This window comes from Lactuca saligna, chromosome 5, assembly GCF_052625555.1.
Source record: "Lactuca saligna cultivar CGN05327 chromosome 5, ASM5262555v1, whole genome shotgun sequence".
NCBI classification, from domain to species: Eukaryota; Viridiplantae; Streptophyta; class Magnoliopsida; order Asterales; family Asteraceae; genus Lactuca; species Lactuca saligna.
The window spans coordinates 290706152-290730543 of NC_136421.1; the positions used below are offsets into that span (position 1 = coordinate 290706152).

The following is a 24392-nucleotide window of genomic DNA, read 5'->3' on the forward strand; positions in this document are numbered from 1 at the left end:
AGTATGCCTCATTCACGAGGCCGGTCTATAAGGGGAGTTTAAGGAAGCGGTCTATAAAATGACCGCCATTATGTATCCACTCTTACCCACTGCTCCCTTGATTTGTGGAGGGTTTTTAGCTGAACGGGATTGATAGGACAAACTAATCCTCATAAATAATTATAATGAATTATAAAGTAACTAAACATATTTTTATAAAAATTCTCAATTTTAGTTACTTTAGAAAAAATGTGAAATTGTATGCTAATCCATGAAATTACACATTGCACTTTATGAGTTGTTAGTTGAGCGTGTGTGGTTAACCGACACACTAATATGGACGAATAAAGAGTGGCAATGTGTGTCTCGTAAATTATCGTTGATTAATGGAGCGCGTGTGACTAACCGACACATTCAAATGAGATGATAAATGTAACACTGTGAATTTTCACCCATTTTTATTTTTAAAACATTTATTCAACAGAATATGTTGCAAAATACTTATTTTGATTATTTTGAAAACATTACCAATGTCACTTTCATGTCAAAACAAACCCATCACAACTTAAAGTTCACAAAAAATATTAATGAAAACCCAACATGTCCAAATGGTATCATAACTAAAGATACTTAATAAAATTACCCCATGGTTCTCATCCTCACAAAGGCATCATGTCAAGCTACCTGTTCAACACACAAAGAAAGTCAACAAGCAAAGAACAAGTGTTAAACATAAGCTAAGTGAGTCAATATAGCACAATGTTAAGACAACACACACATCATAGATGGATTCACACAAAACATCTACACACAGTCAAAGACTCACTAGCAAGATATACAACATCACACCACATAACAAACACACATTTAGCTCAATTTTATTTTAATTCTTCAGTTAGAGCTTGTTTTATTTTTTACTCTCCTCAGTGCCACTTTAACTAATTTAATCTTATCGATTCACCGCTTAAATATTAAGATATAATTTTTTGTTTCTCGGATTTCCATTAATAATTACTCACCACTCACCGCTGTAAAGTATTACCTCCTAGTTGGGGTCTATTTATTCACCTCAAAAACCCCAAAGCAAGACCCCATTCGCTACTAACATGACCGACGCGACCCAATGCACTAAGTGAGGCACGACTCTCACCCATAATCATTGCTCCCGGTGTGCTCCGTTCGCTACTCTGACTGTGTACCTATGTATACATAAGTTGTCATTAAGGATTGGTACGAGCGGTGCCAATTCCAACAGATACACCTCCCAAATCCCATGTGATGTTTGCATTGGTCCTACTGCTTGACCCACATCACTCCAGTCCCGGTATACCAAGGTGTACTAAGACCATGTCCTGAGTGGTTGTCTAGAGAAACCAGTCGGCATCAAATTTGGCTTAAGCTCTTTATCCAATAGGTATCTTTCAACCCACTAGGCTATCATAATATACTGATTGGTTATATACCTATGACTAGGTTACTACCCTTCGCCCCCACTAGTGTGTTCCCCTTTTTAATTTAATAATCTTTAATTAAATAAGGAATTACACTTTTATTCTATTAAGTAATCACGTAAATATTATGAATTTTCTTTTATTAACATATTACCTCTTTAAGGGTTATTTTCATGCAAACAAGTAATTTCATGAAGTTATTACAATTTACATCACACACTACTTTCATACACAACACATCAATAATGATTATACACTCTAGAATGCTTGCCCTAAAACATCTTAAATAAATATTTTCAAACAAGTATTAACATGCCCACATCACATAGTGTTCATACACATCATTCTAACTAGTATGAGCCTAGCTCACATCTCACATCAACCAAAGAGGAATCTAGCATGCAACATCCTAGATACCATTACACATAAACCATATCGACAATAATGGCATAACAATCACTCATCAAAAGGGGCACATGCATCCTAGATGACTAGGTTCATCCCAATCCATCTAAGATATGGGATACTCCTAACAATGTACTTTTAAAACCACAAAGTTGACTCACCTTTGCTAAAGATGTGACCAATTCACACTTCAAATCTTGTATTGGTTGAAGTATCACCCTTTCCCCTATTACATTTCAAATAACAAGGTTACTGGAGTTCTACAATGCCAAAGATGATAAATTTATAACCCAAACACATAAATCAAATAACAATTAGAAAATTCCCAATTTTGGACCCCAAAATAGCCACATATCTAGAGCTATTTTAGCACACTTGGAACCTGTTGACTTCCATTTTTACTTCATATTCCCGAAGTTCAGACCTTTATCTTTTCATAAAGTATTTTTTAAGGTCCAAATCGCTTTTCTACAATTTTATATGATTTTTACAAAACTGCCTATCAATGTAACTAAACTTTGCCAGCTGGTGAAAAAGGAGATTTTCACCTAACTTGGAGGCAAAAAAAGGTCCTGAAAATATTCATGGATTAACTAGACTCAAAATGAAAACTTTTAGAATTTGTGGATCATTAATTCGATTCCTGGTGAGTTTTCTATAATTTTTCCAATACAGGGACAAATTGGTAATTTTTGCTGTTTTCCAGCTTTGGATTTCAAGGACTTTTTGCCCACTTAACCCATTAAGTCATCACCCAAATCGACCAAAATGGCTGAGAAACTAGTCTATATCAGTAGAAATATGTCATGGATGTAAAAAGATAGTTTTATCCTCCGACCATGGCCCAAAGTACATTGTCTTTACAGGAAAGACAACATATGATGTTAAAAAGAGAAAACCAACTTGGGTTTGAACTTCTCCCACTAATTAACATATCTGAATATACTTGAAAACTATTTTGATGATCTTATGAAGAGTCCAACACATAACCATTAACCAAAAATTCCTTCATGAATATGAGATAACAAAAACGTGAATTTTGACAATCAACAAAAGAGTAATTCAAAGAGATATCAAAATCATTCTTGAGTGTGTTCAGAACATGATTTGGGCATCAACAAATCACCAAAACACACTCAATAAGAATGGAGTTACCCAATAGAACATTGAAGGATTTCAAGGAGGAAGAAAGAATTGACAATAACATCAAAGAGAGAAAAATTGACAATACAATTAACCAATTATCATCAATTGGTTAATGAATTTCACAAGAAAGAAATTAGAGGCTTACCAAGGATGATTCCTAGACCCCGAATTGTTCCAAAATTGCAACTCTCTACTTCCTCTTTTCAAGGTTCGTCGCTGCCTCCTCCTCCCAATATACAGATCATTTTTTTCTTTCCTCCTTGATGCTTTCATCGCACACTCACCCTCTCAAGAGACGGTTCAATTTTTTTTCTTGGATTAGGATCGATCGAAGTAGACCATAAAGTAGTAGATGGCGATTGTTTTTTTCTTCCCTTATGAACGCACGTGAATGGAGGTACACAAGGAGAAGGATCGATCCTTCTCCTTGGGGGTTACTCCAAACTTTTTCCATCTACCCCCTTAATTCTCCACAATGCACCTTTTTTACACTAACCCTAGTATTTTGACAAATTCTGATTTCTATAAATGACACCTTATCCCCTCAATTCATAAAACACCTTTAAGCGAATTATTTTTACCCTAATAATTATATAAATCAATTTCATTAAATTTCACACCTTTTAATTTCGATTAATTCTTTTAGATATTAAATAATACTATTTTAGTTAATTTATTCCATTTTGACCTCATAAAGCTAAAATATTTTTCTTAAATAGTCATTTGAGTAATGGAAAAACTAACATCGTTTATGGTAGGATTTTTGTATCGTTACAATAAATGACATCGAGAGTACCAAGTTAATTTGCGCGGTTATTCACATCTTGTTTGTGATCCTCGGTATCCCAATCACAAATGGAAGCACATAATCGAGATTAAACATGTCATTGAAAAGTTCAATGATTCTCAAAAGATCTAGGAATTTCTTTTTAAAAAACTAAATTCATTTAAATTTCGTTTTTCGATAGTGAAATTGGTAAATCGTCATTTACCTACCTTTATGTAATTTACAATGAGATTACGACATCCCTTTTCTAAGTTGTAAATTATTTAGTTGGATCCCAGCCTTGATATTTCATTTTGCATGTTATATTGAGGATTGTTCTTATCTAACTAAAACTTTCTTTCCTACTCTTTCAGATGTCTACTCCAACTGATGCTTCTGGTTCCACTTCCTCCAACAAAAAAAAACAACTTATCTCTGTTAAACATCTACCCAAAGGTGCAGTTGCATGGCACGAACTACAACGATTGGATGCATTACATCAAAATGGCTCTTCGCTTCAAAGACATGGAATACGTCCTTGAAAAACCTTTGCATGAAATTGACGAAATGAAGGCCACTTCTAAAGAAATGTTCGCCTACAGAAAATACTATAATGTTTCCATAAAAGTTGTGTGCATCATGGTGACGACAATGAATCCAGAATTGCAAAGGCACTATGATGATTACTGGCCGTACGAGACGATCAATGACCTTACGAAGAAATATTATTAGTGAGCTCGTCAAGAAAAGTACAAGGTGGTAAAGTCCCTCATTGCTAGTAAGATGAAGGATGGAGAGTCTGTGAGCAACCATGTTTCTAGAATACAACGATACGTGGATAGGATAATCAAGCTCAATGTGAATTTTTATGAAGAGCTGGCAATCAACATAGTGTTGAAATCTCTGCCAAGTTGTTATGATCAGTTCATATTGACCAATTATTTGAGCAATAACAATGAAACTACTTTGTCACAATCGTACAACCTCCTTCAAACAGCTAAAGTGGGAATGAAGGGAAAAGTTATTGCTTCATCTCCTATAGGTGCACCTGTTCTGGCCATATGGCAAGGGAAAGGGAAGAAGATGAAAGGTTCTCCCAAAAAAACTGGAAGGGAAAGTCTCAAGCTGGGTCGTAAAGTACAAGACCCAAAGGAAAATCCAGTTCTGATGCTCCTCTTGTCTCTGATCCTAAGGAGGCCACTTGCTTTTATTGCAATGGAAAGGGAATTCAAAACAAAGTTGCCCAAAATACTTGAAGGATATCAAGGATGATAAGGTGAAGCTAATAGTTGCAGATATTTACAATATCTTATCTGATAACTCATCATATTATCATTCTTAGGTCCCTGATACAGGATGTGGGTTTCATATTTGTTCTGATTTGCTGGGGCTAAGAAGAAGTGATGATGTGGAGCATGGAAGGGTGAACTTGATCATGGGAAATAGGCGATCTTCACCTGTCACCAATATTGGAGTTAATAGCTTAGCGCTTAGTATTGGGTTAGGTTTATATTTAATAAGTTGTTACTACTCATCAGAGATGACACGAAACATAATTTCATTTCATGGTTTATTTAAATAAGGTTTTAGATACTCTTTTGATGATAAGAATGGTTCTATTTATGCTTATAAAAATGGTGTGTTTTATTTTGAAGCTTTACCTTATAAAGGTGTGTATGAAACTGTGATCATTGTAGACAATTTAGAAAATAGTTTTTTTTCTTATTGATTTGTCTAATGTTATAGACAAAGCGTGCTTGTGTCACTATCATCTTGGAAATGTCAAAAATAAACACATGGCCCAACTCCAAAAGGATGGAGTATTGGAATCATTTGAATTAAGGTCAGATGACACATGTGAGTCTTGTCTATTGGGAAAGATGAAAAAAAATCATCTTTCACTAGTTCTTGTGAAAGAGGTTAAGGATTGTTGCATCTCATACACATAGATGTGTGTGGGCCCTTTAGATCCACAATAGGGATGCAAATCGATTCTATGTGACTTTTGCTAATGATTATAGCAGGTATGACTATATCTACTTAATCAAGCATAAGTCAGAAACCTTTAAAAAGTTCAAAGAGTTCAAACAAGAAGTCGAGAATCAATTGGTCGGAAAAATAAAAATGCTTAGATCCAATAGAGGCGGTAAGTATCTTAGTATTGAGTTCCACGACTACCTCAAGGAATGTGGAATAGTTTCGAAATTGACCCCTCCTAAGACACTGCAACTTAATGGTGTAGCTAAGAGGTGTACTCGAACCTTGTTGGACATGGTTCGTTCTATGATGAGTCGAGCTTCACTTCCAGTCTCTTTATGGGGTCTTCCTTAGAGATTGTCATCCATATTCTTAATCTTGTCACAGGAACGAAAGTTGCCAAAACACCTCACAAGATGTGGACAAGGAAGGTTCCCTCATTAGCACATATCAAGGTTTGGGGTTGTGAAGCTTTCGTTAGAAGAGAGACTCACAAAAAGCTTGAACCACGAAGTGAGAGATGTATTTTTATCGGCTACCCACAAATTTCCTTTGGAAATTTGTTCTACAAACCTAGTGAGAATGTGGTTTTTATAGCACGAAGGGGAGTATTTCGAAAGAGAAAGAGAGAGAGAGAGAGAGAGAGAGAGAGAGAGAGAGAGAAAGAGAGAGAGAGAGAGAGAGCTCATATGCAAAGAGGATAGTGGGAGTACTATTGATCTTACAGAAATTTAAGAGTCAAACGATAAAAGAACTTTTGAAAATACTAGGGCTCAACCTGAGGAAGAAATTCCAATTGAACCAATTGAAAAGTCATTAACTCTTAGGCATTTCACTAAAGTTAGAATACAACCAGTGTTGTATGGTATCCATATTACTGTAGAAGGTGATACGTTTATCAGTGATAGTACACTGGTAAATTTGTATGGAACCAGTTAACTACATGGAAGCCATAGCAGGCCCTGAGTCAGCCAAGTGGAAAGAGGCAATGGACAGTGAGATCAAGTCCATGTATGGCAGTCAAGTTTGGAATTTGTTTGACAATGTACCAGGTCGTAAGACAGTTGGGTGCAAATGGATCTTCAAGAAGAAGACCGACATGATGGAAAGATACACACCTTCAAGGTTCGACTGGTTGCGAAAGGCTTTACTCAAATCTTAGGGGTTGAATATGATGAGACATTCTCACTAATAGCTAAGATTAAATATATTAGAATACTGATCGTCGTAGCTGTATTTCATGATTATGAAATTTGGAAGATGGATGTCAAAGCTGCTTTCCTTAATAGGAAATTGGCTGAGGATGTTTACATGAGTCAGCTATAGGGTTTTGTGGATGCAAAGTATCCAGATAGAGTGTGTAATCTTGAAAAATCGATATATGGATTGAAACAAGCTTCTCACAAATGGAATTTTTGTTTTGACGAGAAACTCAAAGAGTTTGGTTTGTCTATAAGTGAAGAAGAATCTATTGTATATGTCAAAGCTAGTGGGAGTATAGTAACTTTCCTAGTTTTGTATGGTGATGACATACTTCTTCTAGGATGTCACACCCCCAAACCTGAAAGGTGGAAACGTTCGGGGGCGGAGGACGTCATGTGCAATATCATAAAAATTAAATAGTAAAGAAAGTAAACACAACCTTCATATATGTAATTGAAAAGCTTACATCATTGTATGTGTTACATGTTTCCAAAATGTCAATTACATTATGATGTCAAAAGATTTCTTTAACGCCTTAGCGTCACTTCTTCAAAAGTTGTTGATAACCTATTTTACTGATTTCCTGAGAATATAAGTTATTTGAGAAAAAGTGTCAACATTTAAGTTGGTGAGTTCATAAGCATTTCTATAAATAAATATATTCCATTTAATGAGATGAAATCATGTTTGTTTCCAGAAAATCCGATATTTTCTATAAGATGAGTTGCAATTCATTTGATTATGAAAATGAGAGTGTTTATCCTGGAAAATCCTATATTTTCCATAAAACTGAACTGTAGTCTTTTACGTTTCCAAGACCGAAAGATACAAGTATATATGCCATACTTAGTTTAATAACATGTAGTTTTATTTGTGAATACAACCGTTTGAAGAGCTGGGTATTTACGTAAAATAAGCGTATTATTGATTTCACGTAAAATAACGTACTGTTGTTTATCATGTGAGTTTACATAACCATGATATTATAGAATTGCCTGCCTCGACGTTCTTCAGGCGTCGAAGAGATATGATGTTTTTCACCCATAATCTGTCGGTCGTGCTGTAGCTAACAGCCAGGGTGCGAGATCATCAGTCCTGTATAGATCTATACACAAGTATCATGCTCTCCGGGAGGAGACTCTGGTTATAAAACAGGACTTCCATGAATACCTTTGGTAGGTACAATGAAGACAAATGAGTCACAAATTTCCATTGAGATACGTGTTTTGTTAATGAAAATATTCATCCATGAAACTGTTACCCATTTCATCATATTTAATATGTATATAAAAATTACGGTATTTTTATATAATCATTTCATTGCTCTGAAAGGTAAAATAATGTGCATATTTCTCAAACTATACCTATTACATTTTAAAAGGTATTGTTTTGTTGAAAATGATAACCATTTCGTTTGAATATGTTTTGCATTTAACCGTTTGTAATTTGGATAAACGTTATGTCGCATCTTTGATATTCTTACGTAAAAGATATTTAAACGTAATAAAATATAAACCATAATTTTTATATTAACACAAACCTCTTGTGTTTTACTTGTATTCTCCCCCTTAAAACATAGAAAAAGTTATGAAATTGTAGGGTATGAACTCACCTCGAATGTGATAGCGGTTTAGTTAACGGGATAGAAACAGTGAACTTCGAGTTTAGAACACGTAACAATAGTCGTATCCTAATAGATTAATCACATATTAATGTGTAAATTATATGGAACTAGAAATGATAATAGTAAGATGGTTGTGAAAACACTATGATTCTATAGGAATCTTGCCAAAACTTGTGATCAAACTTGAAGTAATGTCTCATGCAGTAGTTGGATCTTGTAAATGCAAGGAAATCAGTTTGAGACTTGAGAGAGAATGGGGAAGCTTTTCATTTACTGGAGATGTTAAAGTGAGAATGTTTCTAAGAGTGGCTTATATATGAAATAATAGATAAGAGGTTAAGTTGATGTTTGCATTGGTTACTGGAATTATCACATAGGGAAGTTGAATTAGGATAAGATATCAAGATATTTAGGAGTGTTTTCAGATGAAACAATATATATTAAAGGAGGTTTTCGGATCTAATAACTCCTAGTGATGAGTTTTCGCCCCTTAAGGTCAACAAGGAAGAAGGTTTCGGTTTTGAGTCAAAAGGGAAAAGGTTTCACGGTTTTGAGTCAAAGGGAAAAGGGTTCACAGTTTTGAGTCAAAGGGAAAAGGGTTTACGGTTAAGCTTTCCATCATCTCGGGTTTTCGGATTTGATTATTCCAAAAGCATGTGTTTACGGTTTGGTTTTAGGATAAGATTCCCAAAACCAAAAACTACCTTAAACCCTTAATAACCTTATATTAAGTTAAGTATTGGACTAGTATTTGCTTGCGTTAAAACTATTTTGCATATATACTTACATATAGGTTTAATAAGCATGCAATCTTGGCATTTAAAGTTACTATAACAACAAGTTAGGTTGTGAATTTACTTGTACATAGTTGTAGTTTAGACTTTTATTGATTTGAAAAAATGGGTTGTCACATATGAAACGACATTCCAACTTTGCAAGAGGTTAAGTCTTGGCTTGGAAAGTGTTTCACTATGAAGGATCTGGGTGAGGCTACTTATATTCTATGGATAAGGTTTTTTAGAGATAGGAGTAAAAGGCTGATTGGACTTAGTCAAAGTACATAATTGGATAAGGTACTAAAGCATTTTAGTAAGAAAAATTCCAAGAAAGGAGAACTGCCTATACAGAGTAATACTAAACTGAGTAAGACTCAGAGCCCGAGAACTGATTCAGAGATAGAAAAAATGTAACATCCAAGCTTATAGTGCACATTTGGAAGGGGAGTGAGGAGCATCAAGACTTGGAACGAGAAGAGGCTTGTGGATCAAGTGCTTCCCTGTGCTAGCTTCAGTTTGGAGGTAAAAAACTACCACCTTTAGAATTTTGTTTGATAGATCTCTTTCTAAAGAGTTTTAGGGCATTTTCCCCTTATCTTGTGGTTCCTGAGTTGCTGACTTGCTGGAGCTTTCCATGGAGATGAGACTCCAGATCTGGACAACAGGAGGTCCCATGAGCCCAAAGATCCAAGCTCTATCAAGCTTTTGGCATTATGAGCCCTAGATTCCATGCATGAAATTAAAGCTTGCAACTTTATGTGATAAGTGAGCCTTAGAAGGCGAGATCCAGAGTATGAGACATCACTTCTGCCTAAAAATGTCTGAATGAGGAAATGGTCAGAAGGGACTCGACTAGTCGGTGAGCTGACTCGATGCTCTGACTCGACGATTCGGCTAAGGTTTTTCCCCAATGAGTTTGGATATGTGTAACTCGGCGAGTTGATGAGACAACTGTTGGATTTTCATGACACTTCTGAGGAAACAAGGGGACTCAACGAGTCACATAGATGCACTCGACGAGTTGGGTCAACAGGGAATGTTGACTCGAGTGTTGACTTCTGTTGAATTTTAGGGTTTGGTCAAGACTTGGATTATGGAGACCATGGAAGGGTAAAATGGTCTTTTACCCATTCCAAGAGTTAGAGAGAGATGTTGAATGAATTGTTTAGAGTTGTGGTTATAACTGTTAATTAGAGATGATTATGACATGTAGGCGGGGATTAGACCGTTGTAGGGGTACGAGGTTTACTTGCTTGCTTACGAGGTGAGTCTTTTCATTATACTTACCATGAGCGGTAACTTTGTGTGACCGGAGGGTCTTGTATGCTATTACTGACTATTGTGATATACTGCATTATGTCTTTGTGATTTATGTTGTGTATTATTTTGAGCTTCATTGAGTTAGGATCGGAGGGTCCAACCCGAGTTGTGGGGCTGGAGGGTCTCCACTGAGACACATTGACCAGAGGGTCTTTATTGAGATATAGCCATGAGAGGATAATAAGATACGTGTGGTATTTTGGGGAACTCACTAAGCTTTGTGCTTACCGTGTTATGTGATATATATGTGTTTCAAGTACTTCTCAGGATCACGGGAAGGAGCCGACTTGATTGTACACACAAGATAGAGTTGATGTTTTTAGAGATCCTGGATTTTATCAGACAATTTATGAATCTGTGTTTTTGACAATTTGACGATTTTAGTTTTGAAATGTGATATTGATAATTATGTGGTTTTGAAAATGAAAAAAAATTGTTTTAAAATTTACGGTGTTACAAGTTGGTATCAGAGCATTGGGTTGAGGGATTCGGATGTGCCTTCGGGTATGTTTGAACTCAAACTAAGGATTTGAGAGAAATTTTCAAAGAGAAATGATTTTTTCTAAAAATGAGTAAGAGTTTTTAAATAGAAACAAGATGGAGCAGTGTGTACAATCAGCCATAGCACAGATGGTGATTTCCCAAAATACCCTTAGTTGTTTATATTATGAAATATTTATGAGATACTAAGGATGCATGCTAGAGAATAGGCTAGGTATTTCATATTTTAGGTCTAGAGTTGCCTGATTTGTGATGGATTAGCCTAAGAGATATTGTTATCTGTTATTTGCCCTGAGTATATGTTGAGTAGGAGTATCTAGTTGGAATCTCTTAGAAAAAGTTTCAGATGAGGGATAATCTAGGAGAGAAACCTAGTAGGAGGAGCCTACTGAGAGAGTAGTTGATATCCACGAGAGATAGAGTACTTGTGAATTAGGATCCTAGGAGGAGGACTTGGGGCAACTATCGGTTCGTGTGGAAGGTAGTATTGGGCCTGTACTACTGAAAGCACCGGATTTATATGCGACCCAAGTAAGCATCCTTAGGATACTAAGGAGCATGTAGGGATGGGAATCGAGTGTAAGTATGCTCGAACAAGTCTTGGATGATTTTTTGTGTTGTGTTTTAGAGACATTATAGTGGGTACACGCTACAACCTCGAGAGCAGCAGTGTCAGTGATGAGGAGATCCGTAGGATCATTCATGAGGAGGTGGTCGCAGTCATTAGAGAGGCTATACAGAAGATGTTTGGGTTTATTAATACCATGTTGATTGACACATTCGATGAGCGTTATGCTACCGTTATGGAAGTTGCTACTGCTGTAGCTGCTAGTAGGACACAGGGAGGTTACTCGTTGTTCTAAGAGTTCAGCAACATGAAGCCACCATAGTTTGATGGGACACAGAATCTGATTGCTGCCATGAGATGGATCTCTAATATTGATGGATGTTTCTATACGTGTTCATGCCCAGATCACCCGAGAGTTCGATTTGCACTGAACCATCTTCGCTTGGTAGCGAAGGACTGGTGGAATTTCGTGACTACTAGGTTTACTCTGCAGATCATGTTGTAGTGACATGGGAGAGGTTTACATAGTTGTTCCGAGATGAGTATGTTCCCCAGGTGAAGAGGGAACTGTTAGCCCAGGAGTTTCTATCTGTTGAGCAGAAGACAGAAACTGTGACCGAGATCACGAAGATGTTCCATGAGAGGGTGTTGTGTTTCCCTAAGCACATGTCTTCAGAGAAGGCACATGTGAGCCAATATCTGAGCATACTGAGGAGGGATATATTGGAGTTTCGTGGTGAACTCATCATACCAGGTATTAGCTAAGCTTCAGACCAATGCCAGGTGGAGGGAGATTGAGTTAGAGTTATAGGCTAGGGAGGAGGGAGAGACCGGAGACCAGTGTAGTTGCAGCCTATGACGAAGCGGGATAAGCCCGCTGATGCGAGGGCGGGAGGCCAGAAGGGCCGCACTTGTGGAAAGTGCAGCAAGAGCCACGCGGAGCCTAAGGGATTCCCGATCTGTTTTCATTGCAATCAGACGGGCAACCAAAAGGTCGAGTGTCCTCAGCTTACTCAGAGATCAGTTCAGGCTTCTGATCCCTCTACCTTGTGTACTACTGATATCTGTCCGAAAAAGGCCGAGACCCCAAGAGCTAGTGGGAGAGCATTCCAGCTGACAGCGGAGGAGGTCCCGGTAGCACCTGATGTCGTGGTTGGTACGTATATTCTTTATTCCTATTATTTTGAGATTTGTTTATGCTTATATTGTGTTATATATAGGTATTTTTCTTGTGATTTATGTGCCTGCTTTGGTGTTATTTGACTCATGTGCGAGTCGATCCTTCGTGTCCTTATCCTTTAGTCGACACATTAGTGTTAGACGCGAGGCATTGATTCGACCTCTGAGGGTTTCTATAGCCGAAGAGCATGCGGTTTTTGCCACTAATGTGTTTTGGGGATGTGTGTTAAAGGTTTTTGGTGTTAAGTTTCCTATAGATCTGGTGCCAATAGCGATGGGTGATGTCTGTGTCGTAGTGGACATTGATTGGTTGAGCCGTTTTGGAGCTGTAAATGACTGCGAGCGTCAGTTGGTGACTATACGAGACGCTAGTGGGGGAATCCTTACTGTGTATGGAGAGCGAACCAAATATGGATCGGCTTTCTACTTTGCTGCTAGGGAGAGATAGAATCTACAGCAAGGGGTGTATGGGCTTTTTAGCGTACATGATGAATACGTGAATTGCCACGGGAAGGTCAACTTCTATCTCTGAGGTTCCGATAGTGTTTGAGTTCCCCGATGTTTTCCCCGAGGAAATGTCGGGTGTGCCTCCAGAGAGGCAGGTGGAGTTCCGGATTAATTTGGTTCCAGGTGCGGCGCCTATTGCCAAGACACCCTATCGCCTTGCGCCGCCTGAGATTGAAGAGTTATCCTCGCAGCTCTAGGAGCTGCTGGGTAAGGGTTTTATCAGACCGAGTAGCTTACTGTGGGGAGTGCCGATCCTTTTTGTAAAGAAAAAAGATGATTCATGTCGGATGTGCATCGATTACCGGGAGTTGAACAAGCTGACAGTCAAGAACCGTTATCCACTACCGAGGATCGATGATTTATTCGATTAGTTGTAGGGGGTATCTTGGTTTTCAAATATTGATTTGAGATCTGGGTATCATCAAAGGAGAGTTTGTGAGGAGGATATTCAGAAGACGGCCTTTACGACTCGTTATGGGCACTATGAGTTTGTGGTGATGCATTTCGGGCTCACCAACGCACCGACAGCATTCACGGATCTCATGAACCGAGTGTACATGCCCATGTTGAACATGTCAGTGATCATGTTCATCGATGACATTTTGGTGTACTCGAGGTCCAGAGAGCAACACGAGGAGCATCTTCAGGAGATTATTGGGGTATTGAGGTCGAAGATGTTTTATACCGAATTCTCCAGGTATGATTTCTGGTTACGAGAGGTCCAGTTCTTAGGATACCTTGTTAATCAAAATGGGATCTTGGTCGACCCGTCCAAGATTGAGACAGTTATGTGATGGGAGGTGCCGAGGTCCCCATCCAAGATCAAGAGTTTTATTGGCCTGGCAGTTTACTACTAGATATTTATCAGGGTTTTCTCCAAGATTGTCGTTCCACTTACCAGATTGACCATGAAGGGTGTTACTTTTGTCTGGGGGCCTAAGCAACAGGCCTCATTTGAGACTCTTGGCCAGAGATTGTGCAAAGCTCTAATGTTAGCCCTTCCCGAGGGAGTGGAAGACTTCGTAGTTTATTGTGATGCATCTATATCAGGGATGGGTGTTGTGTTGATGCAGAGCGGGAACGAGATAGCATATGCATCGAGGCAGTTGAAGCCTCACGAGACAAGGTATCCCACCCACGATTTGGAGTTGGGGGCGGTGGTGTTCGCCCTCAAGATTTGGCGCCATTATCTCTATGGTGTCTGGTGTACCATATATACAGATCATAAGAGCCTGAAGTACTTTATTGATCAGTCTAATCTAAATATGAGACAAAGGAGGTGGTTGGATGTGGTGAAAGACTACAATTGCAAGATTTTGTATCACCCCGACAAGGCTAACGTGGTAGCCGATGCCCTGATTTCCAGAGCAGTGAGTGCTCTGATCTGAGACGTGTGCATGAGGATGACAGTGATGACTCCAGTCTGAGATACCATTCGGGAGGTCCAGGTGGAGGCCATGAGACCAGAGAACGTACGCAAGAGCGGGTGATTGGGCATATTTCTAAGTTTGGGATGGATAGTCAGGGGCTTATGACTTTCCATGGTCGGATATGGGTACCATATACGGGCGAAGCTCGACGTATATTGATGGAGGAGGCCCATAGGTCGAGATTCTCGATTCATCCGAGAGCCACCAAGATGTATTTGGACTTGAAGAGGGATTAATGGTTGCCCTGCATGAAGAGAGATGTGGCATGGGTAGTTGAGAGGTGGTTGACCTGTCGTCAAGTCAAGGCAGAGCACTAGCATCCACATAGCCCTTTGCAGCTTCTAGAGATTCCCCAGTGGAAGTGGGAGCAGATTTCAATGGATTTTATCACCAAATTACTGAGGACTGCGTGAGGTGTCGATGCGATATGGATGTTTATGGATCGGTTGACGAAGAGCTCTCACTTTCTGGCTATCAGTAAGGGCTCTTTTGTAGAGAAATTGGTTGAGATCTACGTGCGAGAGATGGTGGCATGGCATGAAGTGTCGACATCGATAGTTTTAGATCGTGATGTGCGTTTTACTTCCAGGTTCTGGAAGAAATTGTATGAGGATTTGGGTACCCGGTTGCACTTCAGTACTGCATATCACCCACAGACAGATGGGCAGAGCGAGCGGGCGATTGAAACACTCAAGGACATGCTATGTGCATGTGTTATGGACTTCGGGGGAAGTTGAGGCACTTACTTGCCCTTGGCTGAGTTTTCTTACAACAATAGCCACCATTCCCGTATAGGTATGCCTCCCTTTGAGCTCTTATATTGGAGGAGGTTTCGGACTCCAATTTGTTGGGGGGAGGTAGGGAAGAGAGTGATGGGCAGCACTGAGATAGTGCTCAAGATGATAGAGCATATCCAACAGGTCAGACAGAGGTTACTAACGGGCTAGAGTTGTTAGAAGAGTTACGTAGACCGACGATGATCCGAGTTAGAGTTCCAGGTTGGATATTTTGTCCTCCTGAATGTTTCCCCATGGAAAGGGTTATTCGATTAAGGAAGCAGGGCAAGCCGATTTCCAGATACATTACTCCTTTCAGGTTGACCACCAGAGTGGGTAAGGTCGCTTATCGGTTGGAGCAACCTGCAGAGTTGAGTCAGATTCATAATACCTTCCATGTGTCCCAGCTAATGAAGTGTGTAGCCAATGAGACGACAACGATCCCATTAAAGTACATTCATGTGAATGCGAGCTTGAACTATATTGAGAGGCTAATAACGATCTAGGATAGGAAGGTAAAGGTCTTGAGGAATAAAGAGGTGCCCTTGGTTCAGCTTCAGTGGCAACATCGGAAGGGATTCGAGTGTACTTGGGATACGGAGTCCGAGATAAGAGAGAAGTACCCCAAGTTGTTTCCGGAGGATGATTTCGAGGGAAAAGTATGATTCTCGTGGAGGACAATTGTAACATCCCGACTCTCAGTGCACATTTGGAAGGAGAGTGAAGAGCATCAAGTCGAGGAATGAGAAGAGGCTTGTGGACTAAGTGCTTCTCTGTGCTAGCTTCATTTTGGAGGTAAAAAGCTACCACATTGAGCATTTATCTTCATAGATCACTTTCTAGAGAGTTTTAGGGATTTTCCCCTTATCTTGTGGTTTCTGAGTTGCTGGAACTTGCCATGGAGTTGAGACTCCAGATCTGGACAAAAGGAGGTCCCATGAGCCTAAATATCCAAGATTTATCAACTTTTGGGCAATTCTCCATGCATGGAACCCTTTATGGAGCTTGTTTTGGCATTTTTGAGACCTATATTCCAAGCATGAACGTAAAGCTTGCAACTTTACGTGATAAGTGAGCCTTAGAAGGCTAGCTCCAGAGTATGAGACATCACTTCTGCCTAAAAACGTCTAAATGAGGAAATGGTCTGAAGGGACTCGACGAGTCGGTTAGGGTTTTTCCCTGACGAGTCTAGACATGTGTAACTCGGTGAGTTGATGAGATAACTCAATGAGTTAAGTTGGATTTTCATGAAACTTCTGAGGAAATGAGAGGACTCGACGAGTCACATAGATGCACTTGACGAGTTGGGTCAACAGGGACTGCTAACTCGAGTGTTGACTTATGTTGACTTTTAGGGTTTGGTCAAGACTTAGATTATGGAGACCATGGAAGGGTAAAATGGTCTTTTACCCATTCCAAGGGTTAGAGAGAGAGAGAGAGAGAGGTTGACTGAATTTTTTAGATTTATGGTTATAAGTGTTAATTAGAGATGATTACGACATGTAGGCGGGGATTAGACCGTTCGAGGGGTACGAGGTTTACTTGCTTGCTTATGAGGTGAGTCTTCTCACTATACTTACCATGAGTGGTAACTTTGTGTGCGGAGGGTCTTGTATGCTATTACTGAGTATTGTGATATCCTGCATTATGTCTTTGTGATTTATGTTGTGTATTATTCTAAGCTTCATTGAGTTAGTATCGGAGGATCCAACCCGAGTTGTGTGACTGGAGGGTCTCTACTGAGACACATTAATCGGAGGGTCTCTATTGAGATATAGCCATAAGAGGCTAATGACATGTGTGTGGTATTTTGGGAAATTCACTAAAGCTTTGTTCTTACCATGTTATGTGATATGTGTTTCAGGTACTTCTCAAAATCACGGGAAGGCGTCGGCTTGATTGTACACACGAGATGGAGTTTATGTTTTTGGGGATCCTTGGTTTTATCAGACAATTTATGAATCTATGTTATTGACAATTTGACTATTTTGGTTTTGAAATGTGATATTGATAATTATGTGGTTTTGAAAATGAAAAAAAGTTTGTTTGAAAATTTATGGTGTTACAAAAAAAGAGTAGAGTTCTATATGCTTCCGTCGTTGGATCTATCATGTATGCTAGGACATGTACTAGCCCTGATGCGGCTTTTTCTTTGAGCATGGTCAGTTGTTATCAGGTTAATCCAGGTATAGCTCACTAGATAGCAGTTAAGAATATTCTTAAGTATCTGCAAAGAATTAAGGACTAGGTCATTGTGCTTGGTGGCAGGGATAACTTAAGAGTAACTGTGTATAGTGACGACAACTTTCATTCTCAATCTGACTGGGTGTTTACCCTTATTGGAGGAGCAATAACTTGAAAAAGTTCTAAACATGAGATATTAGTTGATTATACCTGTGAATCAGAGTACACAGAAGTGAGCAAATCATTAAAGGATGAAATTTGGTTAAAGAACTTCATTGGAGATCTTGGAATTGTTCCATCTATCAATGAACCAATGGAGATTTTCTGTGATAATGAAGGGGCAATTGTCTTAACAAAGGAACCATGAGATCATGGCAGATCGAGGCATATCGATAGAAAATACCATTTCATCAGATATAGAGTAGAAGAAGGTCATCTAGTCGTGAAGAGGGTGTCATCAAAAGAGAATCCAATAGATCCCCTTACAAAGGGTCTGAGTAGGGCCAAGAACATTCAATATGCTAGGAGCATTACTCTGAAGGATGATATTATTTTTAGTAGTTAGATACATATTTAGAAACTTGTAACAAATTAATGTAATTGCTTTTTGGTGATTAAGTAATGGAGATTTATTTATGAGTTGAATTACTACCTTTTGTCTATTATTTATTTTTTATTTCATTTTGCGTTTTTTACTTCCCGAATAATTGAATTGTTCAAACATCCACCGTCGATCATACTTTTGGAAGTAAGTAGTGAATCAAGACTATCATGAATTGAATTGTAGATTGTCTAAAGGGGTTTTAGACGTAGCAATGGTATTGCTGCAATATTCGTGAGTACTTTGAAATAGAGAAATTAAGTATTTGATTAACCCCCAATCAGATAATTACTTCATGGAAGTTACCATAATTAATTATGAGACGATAATATCTTATAATCTTTAAGCGAAGATATATGAGTTGTTGTTTACGAGTTGGTTGTGCATTGAGGATGTGTAAACGCATTAGTAATTTGATGTTATAAATTGTATTGTTGTGCATAATTTGATGAGTAAATAGTACAAGCATATAAGTCAAAGTTTATATGTTCCTTTGCATCCATAAGGAGAAAAACCGATATCTTTGGACCCCTTGATGATTTGGTGTTGATTATAGTGTTGAGCCAGGCCAGGACTAAATTGTTTTGTTTAGTTAGTAGTCCTTTGTTATTACAAATAAGGAATCGGGAAACAAATTATTGGACAATGAGATTGATTATGTTCCATTTCTCATGTCTACATGATATCTTGCAGAACGAGGATTATATGATCACTTATCTTAGGACATGTAACTGACTAGGCCAAAATTCACAAACGGCTTTTAAGAGCAACAATTTGCTAATCGGTTTTGAAGTGATACTCACAACTATAGTTATTTTGACTTATCTAAGTGGGAGATTGGTTGATTAGGTGTCTAAGACTATAACTATAATTGGTATATACTTAAATTGATAGTACCACAATCCTTTTGGGTTTCCCTCAAGACTTGCAACTAGACATGATGATTTTGAAGAAATAGGTTGATTTACTATTTGATTAATAAATTGAAATAAATAATTTATTAATATATTATGAAGATAATATATTAATTAGAAATAACAATATTTAATTAATATTTAATCAAAAATTAATTATAATTAATTTTGGGATTAAAATAATTAATTAAAAGTGTAGGGACTGAAGTGCAATTGTTCATGTTGAGCAAGAGGCAATCTAGAACCCTCCATAGGCCTTGGACGGTTTTCTTATGGCCTAAGGGTTTCTAGAATGGTCTTTGGTAGATAAACAAGAAAGTGGATAACTGTCTGGTTTAAGATAATCTTGGATTAGGGCTTATCTAGGGTTTCTTGACTGCACTATATAAACAACCTAAACCCTACAATTTTTGGCTACTTGTTCCTTGGAAGACCTAGCCGAAAGTTTGAGTCTCTCTCCTCCTTCTCAATCATTCTCCTTTGCTAGTGTTGGGTGTGAACCACTAGAGGCGTGACATTGTGACGCTTTCTCTCAAGGTTTCAACAACACAAGGATTTGTATTCTTATTACTATATAACAATCAAGGTATGAATCTTCTAACCCTAATTGTGTATTTAGATTATATACTAGTATGCTAGTGTTTTCTATTTTGTTGTTCAAGTTGTATGTTCAATTAGAGATAACATAGATCAAAATTTTTTAGGGTTGCATGCATACATAGGATTACATGTTTTGAATAATACCCATCACTTACCTGGTTATTCCTTATTTGATAGAACTTTGTATTTCTTGGGATTATTGAAAAATCAGAGAAAAGTTGAAGTGTTAGATGAGGAGTTAAACTAACCATGGATCTTTCACCTCAGTCAGGTGAGTGGATACTTACTTTCATGAGCACGATTTAATATAAGTATTGGATACTTAAAGGATTAAATATATGTTGAACGTTTGTTATTTGTATTCTATGTTGATAGTATAATTTGTATGTAAATTAAATGTCTATTATTTGGAATAATACTACATATCACTTTGTGCGATCTAGATACAATTGTATAAGTTCTAAAAGTATTCTTAGTTATATAACGTGACAATCTTATCATAAGTATTATTACTTAAAAAGATTTAAGATATAGCAAATGCTTATCGGTAGAATTTTGTGATGAATATAAATATTTGTGGATGGAAAGTATTTCATAAAACTTGGGTAAAGGTTTTGGATGTTAATTACATGCATCATAGTCTTGTCTAGTGATAAATTAAGACTTATAAATGATCCTTAATTTGAAGTAAGTTGAATAAGTGCTTAGTTATACCCTATGTCGTAATGATTGCATTTGCATAAATTCATATTGAGAGTCGACTATTTATATTATAGTTTGGTCTAGTTATAAACTAAGACTTAAAAGGGACATTGAATTCAAAATAAGTTGAATAAATGGTTAATAAGCATAAAAGCGATGTTTGCGAGATTGGAAGGGAGAGTACAGCTCTGTTTTATGGCATTATCACATGTTGGGGTACGGGTTACATAATAGGGTTATTTGATAAATTAGATATTGGATAGTATTAATTATAGGGTGTGTGTGAGATTGGAATGGAAATGAGATTTATGTTTTTGTGACACTATCTCGAGCCTAGGTGCGGGTTCCGTACAAGTCATCTACCGGAGTAAGATGACGACCACGGACCATTCTAGACAATCTGATAGAACACTAGCAGGCTCATTACCTATAGGTGTTAATGAATCATACTATCCAGGAGAAAGGATTGTGTATTCATTCGTTGTACCCCATCTTCCTCATGGTGACCTTTTATGACTTATACTGGCCAAGGAATCCCCTAGCTGTATAGTCAGACAGTTGTTTAAATGATTCATCAGGCAAGGCAATTCTTCCATATGATCGTTGATTAGGATTCGTGATAATCAACTGGGCGGGGTATGTATGGGTACATTTCCTTATAGACATCTTCATTTGATTATATGTCTATATTGTTTTGTAACAATTGGTTTTTCAGGTTTATTGATTATGGAATATTATCATAATAACATTGTAGGATTGAAAATCCTATTCATCTCACCAGGTTTCCCAACCCGAACCACTCAATTTATATGCATAACAAGTAGCGGTGTTAAGGTTGTTGGAACTTGAATAACATGCTAAGTGATTAAAGAGAAGACCTAGCAATAGTGGTGAGGACTGTAACGTTTTTATGCTATAACTTATGTTGTGTATTGATTTTGACATCTTTAGATTTTTCTAATTTTAAAACGATTTTTTTTACTCAAAATGTTTTAATATATTGGGTATTTTAGATAATTTAATGAATATGCAAAATCATGTACATGATGAAATATGAATCCATCTTTTTTCCTCTTTTAAGTCCCATGTTTTAGAATATCAAAGTAAATCTATTAAAATAAAAGAAAATAGACTTACCAAACGAACGATTTTGTGGCAAAACATTTTCCTTTTAAATATAAGACCAAGCAATTTGTATAATATCATTTGCTTTTTGCTCTTCATCTTTTGCACACTTTCCGACTGATGCATTTCCATGGAATGGAATTCGTGATTCCTTCAGTCATTTGAATCCTTCCAAAAAAAATTAGCATATATTTTTATTGTACTTTTATAAAAATAAATTATGCATACAATAACATATCTACTATGGACACGACCTATATGAGGAGTTGGTGTATAGAGTTTTTCAAATTGAATGACACCTTGAAATAACACCCTTTCTGACTGAGATGGTCACTCCAATCATCATTCTTAGAAGCTGCAACAGAACCATTAACAAAGTTTGAGTGGATCAATCAGCAATATCAAGGACAATGTCAAGAAAATTGTTTTAAACGAAAACAGAGATAAGGAATTAAGATTTCAAAATTTGAATCCCACAACCTATGATGTGTATGTATGAACAATCAAGATAGATGTAAAAGATTTGAAATCATAGAATAAATATCATTCTTCAATATCAACGAATGCATTCTAATTTGTTATTTCAAAGCTACCACATATTCATGAACATAAGTGATATATTAAAAAGAATTTAAGAAAGACTAAATTATGAAGAGAAAGTGAAAGAGAAGTAAGGATTTATTACCAGGTTTGTAAAGTTTACCAATCTAGTAACCACCAGTGCCATCTACATGAAATAACCGCATCAGTTCAAGTCATAATCTAGTTTTCTTCCTTAAGAACCAAATCTTATATGCATACACCTATATATATCAAACCGGGTAACATATAAATGTTCTTACTTTAAGAGTTATATAGTGGAAGACGTAAATTCCTGACAGAAAACATAAGTTAAGAGTGGAAATTCCATGAGGAAATTTCAACCGTCACATCTCCTCCAGCCACCGCTATCAGGAATCGATATCGTCGTACCACCACCGACAGCAGCGTCAATATGCATTCTTCCTTCTTACTGATTCCGTCTCAAACTCGTCTACTAAACGAAAGAAGCCCCCAATCGATTATAGTGAAGGACAAATACCTGGTATTGGATCTTCAGTCAGACGCACATCATGAATCGACACTCTTGGCTTGTCGGTTTTCTTGGTTTAGGGGAAATCGCCAACAAATGAAGCGACGTCGACAAACGGTTAGGGTAAATAAATCAAAACAAAAGCAATAACCGGTCATAAATAAATAGAAAAACATTTCATAGAACACCTTATGTACATACCACATATACATCTTTAAAAGTACAAACAGAGAGCTATAGAGAAGGCGATTATAGGACCTTACCTGAGTCCATCGACTCCTAACCACATATGGAGATTAGAAATAGGAAAGCAACCCCAAATAGTAAAGGGTAACGATATATATATATATATATATATATATATATATATATATATATATATATATATATATATATATATATATATATATATATATATATATATATATATATATATATATATATATATATATATATATATATATATATAGGGAGTGGTTCAAATGAGAACCATCAAAGATTTTGAACCCTAAGAACCCCAATTAATTAGTAAATATTTACAAGATATTCTTATTAAACATGTTAAAATCCTAATTTTTTGTGTTTTTGGACGAAAATGGCAAAGTTATAATTTTTACAATCTAGTATTTTCATTCGTATATGCTCACATACTTTAACACAAAACTTATATAAAATACAACTTTACACAGTCAATTTATAGTTTAATACAAAAAAGTCACAACTTAATACAAACTGTTTTACATTAATTTACAAATTCAAAGAAGTCAAAAACTCGAACTCTACCACCACATGCTGCTACCAACCACCTGTATCAACATAGTAGCCGTCATTTCTTCCAAATTAGATCTGTAAAGAAAGTCATGCATCAACAACTTAAATACTACATCCACAGTCTAATTAAGCCTATTAATTCACTCGTTTTGAATTTGATGCAAAACAATTATAAAAACTAGTGGATTCTTACAAATTTATATAACAAAAAAAATAAATATATTCATAAGAAAATTAACACAAAAATTTATAAATAAATCATTTATATTTTAACACAAATTATAAAAAATGCACAGCAAAATGTAGTTAATCTACAGTTTAAACGGAAAATTCATAGTTTAATGCAGTCAATTCATATTTTTAAACACAAAAATCACAATGTAATACAAAAAGTTCACAGTTTAATATAGCCAATTTCACAATTTAAATAAATATTCACAGCTTAATGTAGTTAATTCAAAGTTTAAAATAGAAAAATCACAGCTTAATACATAAATTTCACAGCCATTACAATAAATTTACAATTTAATACAAAAAATATAAATTCACAACCATAATATCAAGTTGAAACCCTTAATACAAATAATGTACAGTTTATTATATAAAATTCACAGCTTAATATAATAAATTCACAATTTAAAACAAAAAAAAAAGTTATATTAACAACCATATTTTCAAATTAAAACTTATATTTATATATTAATATATGGAGGCATTTCTATGTATTAAATTGTGAATTTAATATATTAAGTCGTTAATAAAATTCACAACATAATAAACAATTCACAGTTTAGTATACAAATTCAGAGCTTAAT

The 24392-nt window shown here is 36.7% G+C and overlaps 1 long non-coding RNA gene across 18 annotated transcripts; it reads right to left on the reverse strand.

Annotated features, from left to right (window-relative positions):
* Positions 1-469: 469 nt before the first annotated feature.
* On the reverse strand, positions 470-23137 carry LOC145048159 (uncharacterized). 18 transcript variants are annotated; one of them, XR_013682749.1, is made up of 7 exons: positions 22420-23129; positions 22034-22089; positions 21747-21902; positions 7876-8032; positions 7394-7510; positions 1997-2061; positions 470-663 (listed from the first exon to the last, which is right to left on the reverse strand). It is a non-coding gene; the product is annotated as an uncharacterized LOC145048159 (long non-coding RNA). The 18 variants fall into 18 exon arrangements; XR_013682747.1 differs by having other exon boundaries at positions 7876-8067; XR_013682748.1 differs by having other exon boundaries at positions 7876-8097.
* Between the last annotated feature and the right edge of the window lie 1255 nt (positions 23138-24392).